We start from the raw sequence: 18,044 nt of genomic DNA, 5'->3' as shown, positions 1-18,044 counted from the left end.
GTCCAGTCATGCCTCCATACTCTCATCCTCTCTAGAGATACCAGACATGGCAAGCCAAGGTGAGTCTTTGGAACCGACTGGTGGCGCAACTGCTTTTCACACTTCAGCCCCTGTATACGTGGCTGAAGATGCATTTTCTTCTGCCCTACAGGCCTTAGAAAGAAGATTAGTGGCTTTAATCGCATCCTCTATCCAAGGAGATGGGAAGCGCGCTAGATCCCCCTCTTCCACTCCAAACCATTTACCAAGGGAACAGTGGGGGCAGGATGAGGTATTGCCCTCAGGTGAAGTTTCTGCGATTTAAAGTAGAACAGCAGCACTTTCCATTTGCGGCCGTGCCTTTCAGGCTAGCCACAGCACCCCAGGTATTCACAAAGGTACTGGCCCCACCTCTAGCCAGGTTAAGGGCACAGGGCATAAGTCTTGGCGTACCTAGACGATCTATTGTTAATAGACTAGTCAGTGACTTGCTTAGAACAAAGTGTACGCATTACAACCAGTTACCTGGAAAGTCTGGGTTGGATCATCAACCTAAAGAAGTCTTCCTTTAAAACCAGTAAGAAGGCTGGAGTATTTGGGCCTGATCATAGACACAGCCCAGAAAAGGTGTTCTTGCCTTCAGCAAAGATCGGCTCCATACGAGAGCTGGTGTGGATGGTCAGGTCGAAACTAAATCCCTTGATTCGCCTTTGCATGAGGTTGTTGGGAAAGATGGTAGTTTAATTGGAAGCTGTCCCCTATGCCCAGTTCCATTTGAGACTGTTGTAAAACAGTATCCTGTCTGCTTGGAACAAAACGATCCAAGCTTTGGATTTGCCAATGTGGCTGTCCCCAAGCGTGTCCCAAAGCCTCAGTTGGTTACTAACCCAGAAAATTCTTCCTTATCTGGAAAGTAGTAATGACAGATGCCAGCCTCTCAGGCTGGGGAGCAATACTAGAGAGAACTGCCCAGGGACAGTGGTCAAGATCCGAAAGAGCCCTGCCCATCAACATCCTAGAGATTCGGTCAGTGTGTCTGGCTCTGAAAACCTCGACCTCCAGGTTAAAGAATTGTCCTGTTGGGAAGCCACGGCTGTGGCTTATATCAATCCACCATGGGGGCGCCAAGAGTCTCTCAGCTCAGAGTGGTGAACCATAATCTAACTTTGGCAGAAAAGAATGTCCCGTGCTTATCGGCAGTCTTCATTCTGGGAGTAGATAATTGACAGACGGACCACTTAAGTCGCCAGCAGTTATTCTCGGGGGAATGGTCTCTTCACTCTGACGTTTTTCGGGCTGTTTGCCAAAGATGGGGGACTCCAGGTGTAGATCTTCTAGCTTTCAGATTCAACAGGACGTTGGTCAACTTTGTGTCCAGGACCAGGGATCCACTTGCATGAGGAACAGAAGCGCTGGTAACTGCGCAGGATCAGTTCTTACTGATCTGTGCATTCACCCTATTCAGTTGCTGCCACGACTTCTTTGCAGGATCAAGCTGGAACGAAAGCTGGTAATTCTGGTAGCACTAGCATGGCCCAGAAGGTCATGGTACGCAGAAATCATAAAGATGGCAGTAGAAGGTCCATGGCCCCTCCCACTATGGCCAGACCCGCTCTCACAGGGGCTGATATTCCATCCTACTTTACGAATGCTAAATTTAACAGCCTGGCTATTGAGACACACATTCTGAAGAAACGTGGGCTTTCCGGGTCAGTTATCTCTATTTTGATTAATGCAAGGAAACCAGCTTCCAGAACTATATATTGTAGAGCAGGGATATGCAATTAGCGGACCTCCAGCTGTTGCTAAACTTCAAGTCCCATCATGCCTCTGCCTCTGGCTGTCATGCTTGTGGCTATAAGAGTCTTGTTTTGCCTTATGGGAATTGTAGTTCTGCAACAGCTGGAGGTCTGCTAATGGCATATCCCTGTTATAGAGTTTGGAAGACTTGTGTTTCCTGGTGTGAATCCAAGGGTTGGCACCCTCAGAGATATATCGTAGGCAGAATTCTTGCCTTTCTGCAATTAGGTGTAGAGATGAAATTGGGCCTGAGTACTATTAAGGGCCAAGTCTCAGCCTTATCGATTTTATTTCAAAAGACCGCTTGCTACGCATTCTTTAGTCCGGGGTTTATTGCAAGGGGTGATGTGGATTAATCCACCAGTTAAATCACCTTTAAGCCCGTGGGACTTGAATTTAGTTTTGTCAGTGTTACAAAAACAGCCATTCGAACCGACACATCATATTTCTCTAGTACTTCTAACTAGGAAGCTGGTATTTTTGGTTGCTATATCCTCCGCAAGGAGGGTTTCAGAATTGGCTACTCTTTCTTATAAAGAGCCATATTTGATTATTCATCAGGACAGAATGGTGTTGTGCCCTCGTTGAGGCTTTTTGCCAAAAGTAGTTTCAGGTTTTCACCTGAACCAAGATATTGTCCTGCCATTGTTTTTTCCAAAACCATGTTCTAGGGAAGAAAAGTCACTACATTGTCTTGATGTGGTGAGAGCAGTAAAAATCTATTTAAAGGCAACTGCTCAGATTCGTAAGACTGATATCTTATTTATTCTGCTAGAGGGTCCTAAGAAAGGACAGGTAGTGTCGAAATCCACTGTCGCTAAGTGGATTTGACAAGTGATCATTCAAGCTTATGATTTAAGGGGTAAAATTCCCCGTTTCAAGTTAAGGTGCACTCTACCAGGTCGGTTAGTGCTTCTTGGGCAGTGCATCACCAGGCCTCCATGGCTCAGATCTGCAAGGCTGCAACTTGGTCTTCAGTGCATACATTCTCAAAATGTTATCAAGTGGATGAAAGGAGAAATGAGGATATCACCTTCAGGTGCAGTTTGCTGCAGGCAGCAGTATAAGTCCTCCGGTCCAGGGGTGCCCTATGGGTTGTGTCTGCCTCCCCCCAATTAGCATTGCTATGGGTTGTCCCATTAAGTAAGTAATTAATGCTCTATGTCCCATGATGTACAATAAAGAAAATAGGATTTTATTAACGACTAACCTGTAAAATCCTTTTCTTGGAGTACATCATGGGAGACAGAGGTCCCACTCCTCTGTTGTTTAAGTATATTGATTGGCTACAAAAACTGAGGTACTCCTAGGAGGAGGGGTTATGTAGGGGAGTCAACTTCCTGTATTGGGTATACCAGGGTCAACACCTGAAGGTGGCTCATAACCCATTACTTAAAGCCCTGTGTCCCTTGATGTACTCCAAGAAAAGGATTTTACAGGTAAGCTGTTATAAAAATCCTATTTTTTCATTGTGGTCAGTGGTAGGGGCTTAAAAAAGAAAGAGAGAAAAAAAAAAGACCAGCCAAAGCAACCATTATTCCATCTAAAGTGCCCATGATTGCAGCTTCATTTCTTTCAGGTGACGTTTGCTTTAATGTAGAGTTCCATCCTTACCACTGCAAATGCATCGGTAGCTGTAAATGTGGAGGATTCCCGGGAAAATTTTGAGGAAGACCAGTTACAAAAATTACCTTTTTAAATTTCTTAACTTGGAAGGTAAACATTTTACATCCAATGCTACACAACTATTTACAGTAGCTCTGCCTGCCCACTTAAACTATTGAAATGGGTGCATAAATATTTTGCACATGCATTCTGAATATGAGGCTAAAACTAAGCTGAAACCTAAACACCATTTAATTTCCTGCATTTCTCTAGTACAGTAACTACGGGAAATAGCGACTTGCTGGCGTACAAACCCTTAAACCACCATGAAAACATAACATCCATTAAAACTGGGCTACTAAATTCAAGGAAAACAGCAAGCTATTCTTGCCAAGATATCCGGGCAACCCACCAAAATGTATTTAAGACTTCAGATGCCTCAAGTGTCTATTTCAGGAGTGCCTTTTCTTGCCCACAAGATCTTCTCTAAAGAGAACACCAGAGAGCTGCTGTCAGCAACACATACGGCAGTAGATCTGTGGCTTGGTGCGGTACTATGAATGTAATTTTAGCAGCTGATCTCAGAACTTTGAGGAACGAACTGACTTTTTAAGGAATAAGAGCTTGGATTCATAAACTTTATTTGTTTTACCAATGGTAGAACTTTAGAAACACTCCATATCACACATTTATTTTCATTTTTACAGTAGGAAGAACATGATTCCTTTGGCCCTGTAATGTCAGTAATTGGCCCTGTCAATATGGGATTGATTGCCACCACCGATTCTTGGCATTGAGGCTGAATGTTCTCTCTATGATAGTGCGTTGCTTCCAAAAAATCATACTCGAAGGTTAGTCAACCTTACTGTGTCAAGCAGCTCCTATTTAAGTGATGCCTTGATTGTGAACAGGTGTGGCAATAATCAGGCCTGGGTGTGGCTAGAGAAATTGAACTCAGGTGTGGACAACCACAGTTATAGTATGTTTTAACAAGGGAGGTAATCACTTTTTCACACAGGGCCATGATGGTTTGGATTTTTTTTCACCTTTAATAATAAACACCTTCATTTACAAATTGCATTTTGTGTTTACTTGTGTTGTCCTTGACTATTGTTTAACCACTTGGGTACCGCGCTATTGCCGAATGACGGCATTAGCGCGGACCTAGATTTCCAGGACTACGTCTATTGACGTCGTCCTGGTTACGAGCGGCCTGCGCGCCCCGCTCTGTGATCGGCGAGTCCGTGAGACTCGCCTGATCACCGATCCGTGTAAGGGGTCGATCCCGACCCCTTATCACGTGATCAGCTGTCACGTGTAAGGGGTCGATCCCGACCCCTTATCACGTGATCAGCTGTCAGCCAATGACAGCTGATCATGTGATAGAACGGAGCCGGTAATCGGCTATTATTCCTCCTCGCGCTGACAGCGCGAGGAGAAAAAAAAAAAGCCGATCACCGGCGGCCGTGATCGGGACATCAGTCCCGATCACGGCCAGCAATGAAAGGCACCACATGCCACCTGCCAGTGCCCACCTGCCTCCCGCAGTGCCATCCTGAAATATAACAAAGTAAAAGTAAGTGCCCCCCGTCTGTGCCCATAATGCCCACAGTGCCACCCACAGTGCCACCCCACAGTGCCACCCACAGTGCCACCCAATCTGCCTCAAAGGTGCTGCACCCCAGTGCCGCCCATCAGTGCCCAGCAGTGCCGCCCATCAGTGCCCAGCAGTGCCGCCCATCAGTGCCCAGCAGTGCCACCTATCAGAGCCACCTATCAGTGCCACCTATCAGTGCCCATCAGTCCCATCTATCTGTGGTACCTATCAGTGCCCATCCGTGCCACCCATCCGTGCCACCCATCCGTGCCATCTTATCTGTGCCCATCTGTGCCCATCAGTGCCGCCTTATCTGTGCCCATCGGTGCCGCCTTATCTGTGCCTATTAGTGCCGCCTTAACTATGCCTATCAGTGCCCACCAGTGCAGCCTATCAGTGCCCACCAATGCAGCCCATCAGTGCCCACCAATGCAGCCCATCAGTGCCCACCAATGCAGCCTATCAGTGCCGCCTTATCAGCGCACTTCAATGAAGGAGAAAAATGACCCGTTTGCAAAATTTTATAACAAACTATTAAAACATGATTTTTTTTTAATTTTTTTTTGCATCTTTTTTTGTTTGTTTAGCAAAAAATAAAACTCCGAGCTGTAACTAAATACCACCAAAAGAAAGCTCTATTTGTGGGAAAAAAATGATAAAAATTTCATTTGGGTACAGTGTTGTATGCCCGCGCAATTGTCATTCAAAGTGCATCAGCGCTGAAAGCTGAAAATTGGTCTGGGACTGAGGGGGGTTTAAGTGCCCAGTAAGCAAGTGGTTAAATTGGTTTGATGTTCCGAAACACTGAAGTGTGACAAACATGCAAAGGAACAGGAAATGAGGAAGGGGGCAAACACTTTTTCACACCACTGTAACTCTTATGCCTGGAGTGTCCATATGACTATAGTAGATATATTGAGTTGTGTAAGTTCCTTTGAGGAAAGAGACTGAACCATAACTTTTACCGATACAATTGTGTGGAGTTTGTTGATGTAATTTAATAAAAATTGTAAAGTTATTTATAACTACGGTTTTAAAAAGTTAATTTCATTTTTTGTGCTGCTCATTATTTACAGAACTCTTCGAAAGCTGACATTTCAGTGCCAGAATACTTTCTAAGCATTAGTCCGTTAAAGGAAATCTGTACACGGCAATGCTGAGGTTGAAGTCCAACTTTGGGCAACGGAAGAAATTTTATGTTTGTAGTGCTTAGGCAAAGGTACAACAAAATCCGAAAATAAATAAAAATCTCACTTTTGTATCCCAGGGTCTAGTTTAAAATTACATGTTTTTGTTTTTTTTGTTTTTGTTTTTTGATAACGGCTTTGGTTGTGACCATGAAAAGTGCAGATGTAGCAGCTTCCAATAGCTATAGTAAGGGAGGAAATTAATTATTTGACATTTATTTTCTGCTGAGCTTCATCTGTCAGGAAGTTGTAGATGCAGTAATCTCCTTGAAATGGCAATGCATTTGAAAGTGTACAGTAATGGATGAACTTCCGATGGGACGTTTCGCGAACGCGGCCAAAAGTTTGCGAACCGCAAAGTTCGCGGTGGACCCCATAGATTTTAATGTCAGGCAAATCTTAAAAACCTCCAGGTCATATTTTCAGCCACAAAATACTGACTAGCTGTGCACGCATAGTTCCACAACATGGACACTGACATAACAAAAGTATTAAGTGAATCTGGGATCGACAATGACAAGCATTCTTTTTTTATCTGTGAAATTTCTACAATTCAGGAGGAGAGGGAAGGTCAGGGCAGGCTATGAAGGGGGTGCAGGAGATGATCAGTGCCACAGTCAGGGCAGCACAGTCCTGTGCCAGTGTGCCAACCTGTGCTTGAGCCCCCTCCCTCTGCCCGGCCCTTACCCCCACCTATGCAGGGCTCCACTGCGGTGGTCCGGAGGTGCCAGTCCAGTGCTGATCCTCAGCCATGGTGCTGGCACTGCCTGCTGATTGGCTTCTCTGCTGCCATCTCCCTCACTGACACCAGCACTGCGATAGAGACTGAGCACTGACACCAGCACTGCGATAGAGAGCACTGATACCAGCAACTCGCTGCGGGACCCAAAAATATGACATCGCTCAACCTCTTCAAACAGGAGGGTACGGGCCTATAGTACGGTGTGCTTTTTTTGTACAAGTAAGTGAGCCAAAGGTAGAAAAAAGGTCTGTGTGCTCGATTAAATAAATTGTTTATAGAGTTATGCATATACATGGTCTACTGCAGGGCTCGACAAAACCCGGGCGCCAGGTGGCATTTGCGACTAGAATTAGTGACCTGGCGCCTGGGGCAGCACAGCTGGGGGTATGCTGTCTCCGCGGACCCCCCCGGCGCGATCGCGTCGGGCCACGCGGCCGGTAATTGAGCCCCCGGCTTTGAGGCCTTCTACGATCCTTTGGTTCCTTCTGGAATCTGGCGCCCTCTTGTGGTGGCCGTTGGAATTACAACCAGCAATGCCAATGGATGCAATGCTAATTCCCCTGCCAGCCTATCTTCCTTCCCTTTACTCAGAACCCCTAAACATTATAGATATATTTTATTCTAACACCCTAGAGAATAAAATGGTGGTCGTTGCAATACTGTCTGTCACACCGTATTTGCACAGCGGACTTACAAGCGCACTTTTTTGGGGAAAATGTATTTAATAAAAAAAATAAAATAAGACAACAGTAAAGTTAGTCCAATTTTTTTTATATTGTGAAAGATAATGTTACGTCGAGTAAATCGATACCCAACATGTCATGCTTCAAAATTGCGCCCGCTCATGGAATGGCGACAAACTTTTACCCTTTAAAATCTCCGTAGGCGACGTTTAAAAAATTCTACAGGTTGCACTTTTTAAGTTACAGAGGAGGTCTGGGGCTAGAATTATTGCTCTCACTCTACCGATCGCAGCGATACCTCACATGTGTGGTTTGAACACCGCTTTCATATATGCGTTCGCTTCTGCACGCAAGCTTGGCGTGACAGGGCGCATTTAAAATATATTTTTTTTATTATTATTTTAACTTTTATTTTTATTTTTTTCACTGTTCTTTTAAAAAAAAAAAAATTTGTGTCACTTTTATTCCTATTACAAGGAATGTAAAAATCCCTTGTAATAGAAAAAAGCATGACAGATCCGCTTGTATATGAGATCTGGGGTCAGAGAGACCACACATCTCATATTTACACTAAAATGCAATTTAAAAAAAAAAATTTCATTTGAAAAAAATAAAATGTCCCTCTAAGAGCTATGGGCAATGACTTGGAGACAGGTGGGGGGCTTGGGGCTATCTTCCCCTCACTCGTCTCCATGTCAGGCCAGGGACAGGTCCAGATCGCCGTCACGGACCTGGCTCCTAACTTTTTTTTTAGCTGGCTCCTAGATTCCAAGCAAATTTGTCAACCCCTGGTCTACTGGTCACATGTGTTGAATTCCTCCGAGATCCATGCCTCATTCATTTTTATAAATGTGAGGTAGTCAACACTGTCGTGAGCTAGGCGAGTGCGCTTATCGGTCACGATCCCCCCCTGCTGTGCTGAACGTCCTTTCGGACAGGGCACTGGACGAGGGGCAAGCCAACAGTTCCATTGCAAATTGGGCAAGCTCTGGCCAGAGGTCAAGCCTGCCCACCCAGTAGTCCAGGGGTTCATCGGCCATTAACCCGATGTAGTCGGACACCTGTTGGTCTAGGCGTTCCCTGATGCTGGACCTGGATGACACCTGTCGTTGGGTCGGCTGAAAGAATGACCTCATATCGGAAGTCACCAACACATCTTCAAACCGCCCTCTTCTTGCAGGCGCTGTTGGATTGGTACCCGCAGCTATTTTGCGCACGCAAAAGCATAATGCAGCAGTTGTCGAAGCAAGGTCTGTAAGTGCTCCTTTCTGACAGCCCTCTGTGTTGGTGGTAACATTTCCGCCATTTTGTGTTTGTACCGGGGGTCTAAGTACGTTGCCACCCAGTACTGGTCCTTGACCTTTATGCTTTTTATACGGGGGTCCCTGTAAAACACTGGAGCATGAAGGCCCCCATTAGCACTAAATTGGAAGTGGTGTGGTGGCCTGGCTCCTGCTCATCATCCAGGATAATATCGTTCTCCTCTCCCCATCCACGCACAACAGGGATCCCAAAAAGGTTTAAAGCAGGCTCTTCTTGCTCCTCCTCATCCGCCCCGCCACCATCCTCCTCTGACTCCTCTTCAGACTCCTGTTGACTTGTCTCAGATAGAGTAGCACCCCCTGGGAATTCATCCAGCATTGCGACTTCCTCATCTTCCTGCTCCTGCTCCTCCACGGCTTGATCAATGACACAACGCAATGCATGCTCCATAAAGAAGGCTTAAGGTACGATGTCACTGATGGCACCATGGCTGCGACTGATGGTGATCTCATCAAATGGCCGCAGAAGTCTGCATGCGTCGCACATGAGCAGCCACTGGCTTGGTGAAAAAAACCAAGCTCCCAGAACCTGTAGCCGTTAACTGCACGTTTCTGCTGGAGCAGCCTATAGAGCATATAGAACAGGGATGCTCAACCTGTGGCTCTCCAGCTGTTGTGAAACTACAAGTCCCATCATGCCTCTGCTTTTGGGAGTCATGCGTGTACTTTTCAGCCTTGCCATGCCTCATGGTACTTGTAGTTCCACAACAGCTGGAGAGCCACAGGTTGAGCACCCCTGATATAGAAGGTTGAGTTCTATCATGTCGGGCAATCGCAAATAAGACGTCTGACTGGCAGATTGTGTCGCCGCTGAATGTCAGCAAGGCGAGCCATGGCCGTGTAAGATGTTCTGAAATGGGCCGAGATTTTCCTTGCCTGCCACAAGATGTCCTGGACCCCAGGGTATTTGACAATGAATCGCTGCACGACCAAGTTTAAGACGTGTGCCATGCATGGCACGTGCACAATTTTGCCCTGTTTCAGTGCGCTAAGCAAAATTGGCACCGTTGTCACACACCACTTTACCAACTGTCAAATTGAGCGGTGTTAGCCATTGATCTGCCTGTGAATGCAAAGCTGAAAGGAGTGCAGGGCCAGTGTGGCTCTTGGCTTCCAGGCACAACAGACGCAGCACAGCATGGCAACGTCTCACCTGGCATGTTGAATAGGTTCTGGGGAGCTTGGGCGGCGCAGTGGAAGAGATGCTAGCAGCGGAAAAGGAGTCCGCCAAGGAGGAGGAGGAGAAGAAGAGGCAGGCCTGCATGCAATCCGTGGTGGTAAAACCAAATCTACACGGGTGCCACAGGTTACATGCTTGACGGCCGTCAGAAGGTTCGCCCAGTTGGCAGTAAAAGTGATATACCTTCCCTGCCCGTGTTTGCTAGACCACGTGTCTGTGGTCAGATGTATCTTGGCACCGACACTGTGTGCCAGAGATACATTCACTTGCCGCTGAACATGGCCATATAGCTCTGGGGTACCCTTATGTGAGAAATCCTTCCTGGGACCTTCCATTGTGGTGTTCCAATGGCCACAAATTTTCGAAAGGCCTCCGAGTCCACTAGTTTATATGGCAGTAGTTGGCGGGCCATCCGTTCTGACAAGCCAGCCGCTGAGTAGCGGTTGTTGCTACCTCCTATTCCTGATCCAATGCCAAGAGTGGCTGTGCATCGGCAATGTCTTGTGATGGATCGGAAAATAATTCCTGTGACTCAAGCAGAAGGTATATGGGGGTGGTGGTGTTGGTGGTAGTGTCTTTGGGGGTGCACACAGCAGAAAGTGAAGAAGAGGGTGCAGTTCGAGAAGATGAGGAAGGGCCTGCCTCTTTGTCTGTCATTTTTTAAATGACCCTGTGAAAAAAGTCTCTAGAGAAGTGCAGTATGTATGTGGAAGAAGGTATATAACACCCCGCTTCAATCTGTCGTTTTTGGGGACCACTGGTCTATCGCACCAGTTATAATACTTTTTTTATTTTTTATTGCGTTTGTCACTCTTTGTAGTATCGCTGCTGAACCGCTCAGCAGTCACAATGCTGCACAGTGGAAATGCACTATACTTTGCTTTCTATATGTGCAAGTATTTTATACATGTATTACACCACTATATACTGCACACCAAATAGTACACCTATACCAGTCCTTAAAAGGACCTTCGTGGACCTAATAGTAGCTAGCTAGTGAATTGCAGACTGTCCCGGCTCCAAAAACCAAACTGTCCCTCCCTACACTGAGAAACAACAGCTGCAGAATCGGTCAGCAGCACTGCATGCAATGCACTATAATATGCTTTCTATATTTGAAAGAAAGTATATTCTACGTGTACAACCCTATATACTGTACACCTATAAAAGGATCTTTGTGGACCTAGTAGCAAGTGATTTGCAGACTGTCCCTGCTCCGAACACCAAACTGTCCCTCAGTCCCTACACTGATAAAAGACGGCTGCAGAATCGGGCAGCACAGCAGTCAGCAGTGCACCATAATTTACTTTGTATATTTGAAAGAAAATATATATTATATGTGTACAACCTTATATACTGTACACCTATACCAGTCCTTAAAAGGACCTTTGTGGACCTAATAGTAATAGGTAGTGATTAAACTGAATGTCCCTGCTCCACACAGCGTCCTGTCCCTACACTGACAAAAGACAGCTGCAGAATCGGTCAGCAGTGCACTCGGCAATCACCAGCACAGCAGTCAGCAGCAGTGCACCAGAACCCTATATACTGTACACCTATACCAGTCCTTAAAAAGACTTTTGTGGACCTAATAGCTAGCGATTTGTGTCATTACAGTCTGTCCCTGCTCCACACAGCAACCTCTCCCTACACTGACAAAAGACAGCTGCAGAATCATTCAGCAGTGCACTCAGCAACCACCAGCACAGCGAATCGCGAACGAGCAAAATTCCCCACGAACCGGACGCCGGGCGAGAACCGCAAGGCCATCTCTATACTTAAGGCCACGGCAGTGTCCACTTTCATTTTCATTGCCAAGAATTTTAAATACAAATAAAGTATTTTCTATGCAAATGAATTTAAAAAAAATTATATATTTTTTTTATCTTGATACAAGATAAGCAAAAAACAGACATACCCGGGTTTTTGTTTTATGGGCATATTTAGACCCTGTTGCTAATGTTAAAAAAAAATTAATGTAAAATCACAGAAAATGTAAGTATTGTAAATGGTTACTTGCGGGTTGTTTCTGCAAAACGTTTTTTAAAAACATTATTAGTTTTATTTTTTTTAAGAGAACAGTGCAAAATTGCTTGATCGTTGGTGTCAGTGGGCGTAATATGCCCCACTACTGGTGTCGGTGAAAGGAAAGATGCCTCAACCTTGTTGATAGTGGGAGGCATAAAGCCTTATGTCAGTTGGAGGTTTAGTGACTAAAGGAATAGATAATAGCAAGCAAAGGGCCACATCCATCCTGCAGGCCAGTTTGGAGACCACTGGTATAAAGTTATTCTGGGGATAATGGAGGGGTGTATGGAAGAAAGGTCCTGAAATTGCATATATGAGATATGTAACGGCCATACCAGTCCATACCAGTGGGAGCGGGAACCACTGGTATGGACTATTTTACTTGAGTGAAGCATTTCTGCTATCTTTAAGCCAGGGGGCCCAGTGTAAGGTTTTTATTTACTTGCATTTAGAGCTGCACGATTCTGGCTAAAATTACTGTATTTGTGCAGCAGTCTTTCAAATGCATTTTTCTTTTTAAATTACTTTAATCAATAAAAAAAAAACAAAAAAAAAACAGTAAAGTTAGCCCGTTGTTTTCCACACACACATTCCTGTTCTCATTCTGTCATGAGTGTGCGCGGGTGCCCGGTGGATATTGCTCCAGCTGGGCACGCGCATCGGTTTGCGTGCCTATAATGGCATCTCAAAGTGCTGTTGTATATCTATGGTGATTTGCGCAGCTGTGCCAACCTGCTGCAGTATAACTGCGGCGGCTTGTCAGCTAACGATTAAACTGCCCTCCTCTATAGACAGAAGTTAATTCCTTTGATCTAAAAAGAATTAAATGTTAATGTTACTCTTTATCTCGCCTGACTGAAATTTGTGATAAACTTGGCAGGCTGCTTGTGCAGTTGTGTTTTTTTTTTTTTTCTACAGCTGTTGACTTGAGCAGAGATGGACACAGGGATGCAATGTTTGCAAAAAAAGAAAATCTGGGTTTTTATGACACCCCAACTACATACCAGATGACTAATGCTCTGCGCGTTTTGTTTCACTCTGTTGGATTTTTTTTTATGAAGGTCCAGTATGGATAGCCAAAAACTTTCAAGGCACACCTGAGATGTGTGTCTATTCGTCTTTTGACTGCTTGCTTTTATCATCTCAGCTGGATGTTGCAGAGTGCTAATGACTGCAGGGAGTTTGGCCTAGTGACGGGTCATGTACTTAATGGCTGGAACCTAAAATGGGTTAAGATGATTGGCTGTGGGTGAGGGGCAGTGCCTGAACTTACTGTTTGAAGAAGCAGGAAGGGTAGTTGCCCACCTGCCCCGTTCTTCATTTCTTTTCAGGTTTTGTCACAATTTGGCGGTTTTTGCTTTGCCAGGATAAGGCTTCATGTACAAGGGACGTTGTTTAACCTCTACTGAATGATTTAACTTAACAACTCGAATCCAACATTTAAAAAGTCAGTTTAGGCGCATTTACATGTCGCGGTTAGCTGCGTTTTTCTGCGTTTGCGCTTAGGAGTGTTTTCATCTTGTTAAAATGAAAAAGTCCGTAAAAGAAATACTGCTGAACGTGAGTTACCGCGTTTAGCAGCGGTTACAAGCTCCAAAAAATACCTCTGAACATCGGTCCACAAACGCATTTTATTGCGTTACAAAAAAATGCTTCTAAACTCAACTGCCTAGAAATGTCTGTAAACGACCCTGTGTACATGTATTGATAAGATAGCCTAGAGGAGAGTTCAGGGGGAGCTGAAACAATTGCCCAACTGCTCTAAACATCTGTTTACCAGCAGCAGTGTACATGAGGCCTAAAGGTTTCCTTTTATGGGCTATGCCTTTCAGTAGAAGTTTGACCAGTCTAAGATGTAATGATATCACATACTGGAAATGAAAAGCTGTAGGTAGTGGCCATGCTGTTTGAGAACCTTAGGGCAGCCATGACAGCTTGGCTAACCATAATTTTACAGAAAAACCTGAACACCCTCCCTCTTCCCTTGTGTTCAGGAATTCATAGTTTTAGACTTCAAAGGAACGTTTATCTCAACAGAGAAAGCAGAACTAGGCTAGGTCTGTAAAAACAGCTCATGTCGGCCTGGCAGGATGTTCAGGCCTGTCTTTAAAACTGTCACCCTCAGTTCAGAGAACCAGCAGATACCGGTCGTAAATACCTAAATGCACATTAAGCTTAAACAGTGGAATAAGTATGAACGTTCAGCATGTTTTATAACTTTCAAAAGTAATAATAGCACAGCCATAATATGGACATATTTAGTTTCTTCAGATAATCTGTGACATTTCAAGTCCAGACATACCTATGGCAGGTCATGTGGGAAACCACTGGTACTCCTTATTCCTCCAATGTAAACTAGACATTCGAGACATGGCATGTTTTATATTTGTTTTGAAGGAAATTAACAATAATATGGATATTTGGGGTCTGTAAACACTATAGATGCAGAGATATGAATATGTATCACATAGTGTACCTGGGACATGGTCATGAGTGTAGACCCCTTTTTACCATCCAAGCAGGAACATTTGCCAAGTTGGAGAACCGATTACCTAGCTCATCGATCAAACTCTGATCAACCCTCAGACATTAATTGCAAGTACTCTTCCTCCCCAATTCTACCTTATTTCTTTGTGGCTGTGTATTGTCTTTATCTCTTTGAAATATCTTTTTTCTGTAACTGTTTGCACCAGTTTTGACCTTTTCATAATAAATCCTTTTGTTGAAAAGCGTTAACCTTGTTTCTAAAGCTCCTAATGCAAGCTATAAATGAACTTGCCTCTTAACCACTTGCCTACTGGGCCCTTAAACTCCCTTCCTGCCCAGAACAATTTTCAGCTTTATTGCTCTCACACTTTGAATGACAATTACTCAGTCATGCAACACTGTACCCAAATTAATTTTTTGTCCTTTTTTTTTCCCCCCACAAATAGAGCTTTCTTTTGGTGGTATTTGATCACCACTGGGGTTTTTATTTTTTGCGCTATAAATGAAAAAAGACGGAATATTTTGAAAAAAAAAAACGCATATTTCTTTGTTTCTGTGACAAAATTATACAAATTATTCATTTTTCTTCATGAATTTTGGCCACCATTTATACTGCTACATATCTTTGGTAAAAATAACCCAAATTAGTGGATATTATGTGGTCTTTGAGAAAGTTAGTCTACAAGCTGTGGTGCGAATCATACAAAATTGATCACATCTGATGTACTGGTGGACTATCTCACTTCTTGCAACCCGAACAAGTCAGGAAAGTACAAATACCCCCCAAGTGACCCCTTTTTGAAAAGTAGACATTCCAAGGTATTTAGTAAGAGGCATGGTGAGCTTTTTGATGTTGTCATTTTTTCCCACAATTATTTGCAAAATTAAGACAAGTTTACATATGAGATAATCTCTCATTGGACACGCGGATTGCACTGTAAACGGCCGCTGTGATTGGCCGTTTACAGCGATCTGTGACTGGCTGTGTCCGAGGGACACGGCCAGCACAGAACTTCCCCGATGCGCGCTCGCGGGAGCGCGCATTGCGGCAGTAAACAGGAGGCCGTCCAGGGACGGCCTCCCAGCAGTTAGCGTCCGCTGTGTAGCAGTCTTTCGGCTATAGGGCGGGTGCGAAGCGGTTAAAAGAGCACTACTGTTTTAGAGTAAGGCCTCTGAAAAAAACCTGTCTGTGGTGGCAGTGTGTGTTGCAGACACTTAATCTGAAATCATAATTGGTATTGCTAAATTGATGAAAGTCCTGACCCTTCTTAAACAAACGTCAGTGGTGGCAGTTAAAGGGTTAATTGCATAATTAGCCCAGTGACAATCGCTCTTAGGCTTTTGGCACCTAGATTGTGGTCCCACAAGCTGGAAAATTGAGCACCGCTGAGAGTGGCATTGTTACGCAAGTGACAGCCTGGTGTGAGGTTCGCTGGTCCTTTGTCATGAGTTAGGGAGGAGGGCAGGGATCTGACACCCACGTTCGTCACATAAGGCTGTCTGGAATGTATGGTAACGACAGGCCTTTTGGACTAGGTCAAGTTATGGTTTCATGAGTGCTCACAATCTAACTGTGACTGGCATTGGTTTAATGTTTTATGCTGGAAAATTGCTTATGTTAAAATGCAGTTAAAGAGGTGTCCTTGCCCTTTCCAACTTAATTGCTCTGCATGTCATTTATTGGGACAAGGTTATTGGTAGACATGGTTATTATGGCTTTAGGCCGATGCTCCTCAGCAGTCATGCATTCCAGTGAGTGGTGGGAGTCAAAAAACAGATACTGGTCTGTGTTGGTAGGTTTTCTGTAGACTTCAATGTCCACAACACACCCCTTCCTCGATGTGTAACAGATAAAAATGGACATTTGTTATTTTATGCCTCTTCCTGTGTAAACTTTGATGTATGTGTCCATTGAATGTATGTGTTCATTAAAATCTTGTATTTCTGACGTTCTAATCTTGACCCATATATCATCCACGTGCCTGAACCGTTTCCCCAACCAATTGATGATGTTACCCTGAAAGAATTCAAGGCTTCATTCTCCACCTCTTCTATGCATGGCATGGATGCTCCAACCTGTGGCCCTCCAGCTGTTGCAGATTTACAAGTCTCCTCATGCTTCTGCCTTTGGGAGTCATACTTGTAACTGTCAGTCTTGCAGTGCCTCTTGGGACTTGTAGTTTCACAACAGTTGAAGGGCAACAGGTCGAGCACCCATGATGATTGGGTTAGATACCGTAGCATAGTTCTTCTGTCTTTCGATACCCATGTTCTTCAAATAGGTGTTGATACTAAGGTCAAGCAAGAAACATACATGGTTTTGCTTGAGTTCTGTTCAACTGTCAGGAATCATATTTTGTTTCAGAAGTTCACCTGCAGTCTCAATAGCCTATTCAGTTGGTATACAAGTGAAAAGGGATGTGATATAGAACGCCATTGTCTCTTCTGGCTCTTAAGGGCCGTACACATGGGCCAAATGTATGGCGGTATCAGCTGGTTCAATAGTAACTGGCTGGCATTCAGCTCATGTGTATGGCAGCTGGTCTGACAGAAGCTGACCGAAAGTCCACCTCCTGTCCAAGGGGCATGACCAAAAAAGGTCTGCTGTTTAACATCTAATCAGCGCACTCAGGCAATGGCTGAAAGCGCTGACCGGCGTACGCTGGCAGGGGGAAATCCTCCTGTCAGAACTCCATAGCTCAGCGGGGAGATTGCTGTACTAACATCGGATATCTAGTACAGGATCTCCTCCTGAGCGCTTCAGTTTCTTTTTTTCGTTCAGCCCGCTGGGTTGAACAAAAATAAAAACTGATAGTGTGTACCAGGCTTTATTAGTCCGCATACCTTGTTGACAAATTCTCCAGAGTTCTGAATATGGTGTAGTATGTTGCCTACTAAGGGTAAAAGGTAGTAACCAAATACTATGGAAAGTAATACATGATAGTATGGCTTGTGCATCTTAGGGAGTCCATATGGTACAACCATCCCTAAACAGGGGTGGGGACTTTCCATCAACATCATCATTAGCTTTTTTTTTCCCCTGCTCCACTCCAGCATTTAGAGAATCCCACCGGGGCCTACTAACGGTGCCACTGGCTTCCTACAGAATTCTCTGTAGAAACATGTGGGATATGCACCCGTGAGAAGGGAAACAAGCATTTCCATTCACATCATTCCAATGGTGTGCGTACTCGGGCAAGTAATAAGAGAAAATCTCCCTAGTGGGGACAGGGCTAACCTGTCTGAAACCCTCTTTCTCCTCTCTGTACCAGCTGTCAGAATACAATAGGTGCAGCAGGAGGTTAATCAAAAGAATCTTAGATTAGCTTGCAGGCTAAAGGAAAAATCGATGGGTGCATGGCCATATTTAGTTTTTGAGGCACCTTGGCAACATCTATAAGATGATGTTACAGTTATGACCTCTCTAGTACCTA

At 44.6% G+C, this 18,044-nt stretch overlaps 1 protein-coding gene across 3 annotated transcripts in view; it reads left to right on the top strand.

Moving 5' to 3' along the window:
* CUEDC1 (CUE domain containing 1) overlaps positions 1-18,044 on the top strand; it is a 163,043-nt gene that overhangs the window by 42,970 nt on the left and 102,029 nt on the right. The window contains exon 1 of one of the 3 annotated variants that reach the window (XM_077481125.1): positions 6,117-6,200. The exons of the other annotated variants lie outside the window; for them this stretch is intronic. The gene's annotated coding sequence lies outside the window, so the exon portion shown is untranslated. Of the gene's footprint in view, positions 1-6,116; positions 6,201-18,044 lie in introns of those variants that run through there. 3 annotated transcript variants of the gene reach the window in all.

Source organism: Lithobates pipiens, unplaced genomic scaffold (assembly GCF_037356315.1).
Source record: "Lithobates pipiens isolate NorthernLeopardFrog02 unplaced genomic scaffold, aLitPip1_a1.2 Scaffold_16, whole genome shotgun sequence".
NCBI lineage: Eukaryota > Metazoa > Chordata > Amphibia > Anura > Ranidae > Lithobates > Lithobates pipiens.
The sequence above is the reverse complement of the archived record's forward strand: the minus strand, read 5'-3'. Positions and strand labels throughout refer to the sequence as shown.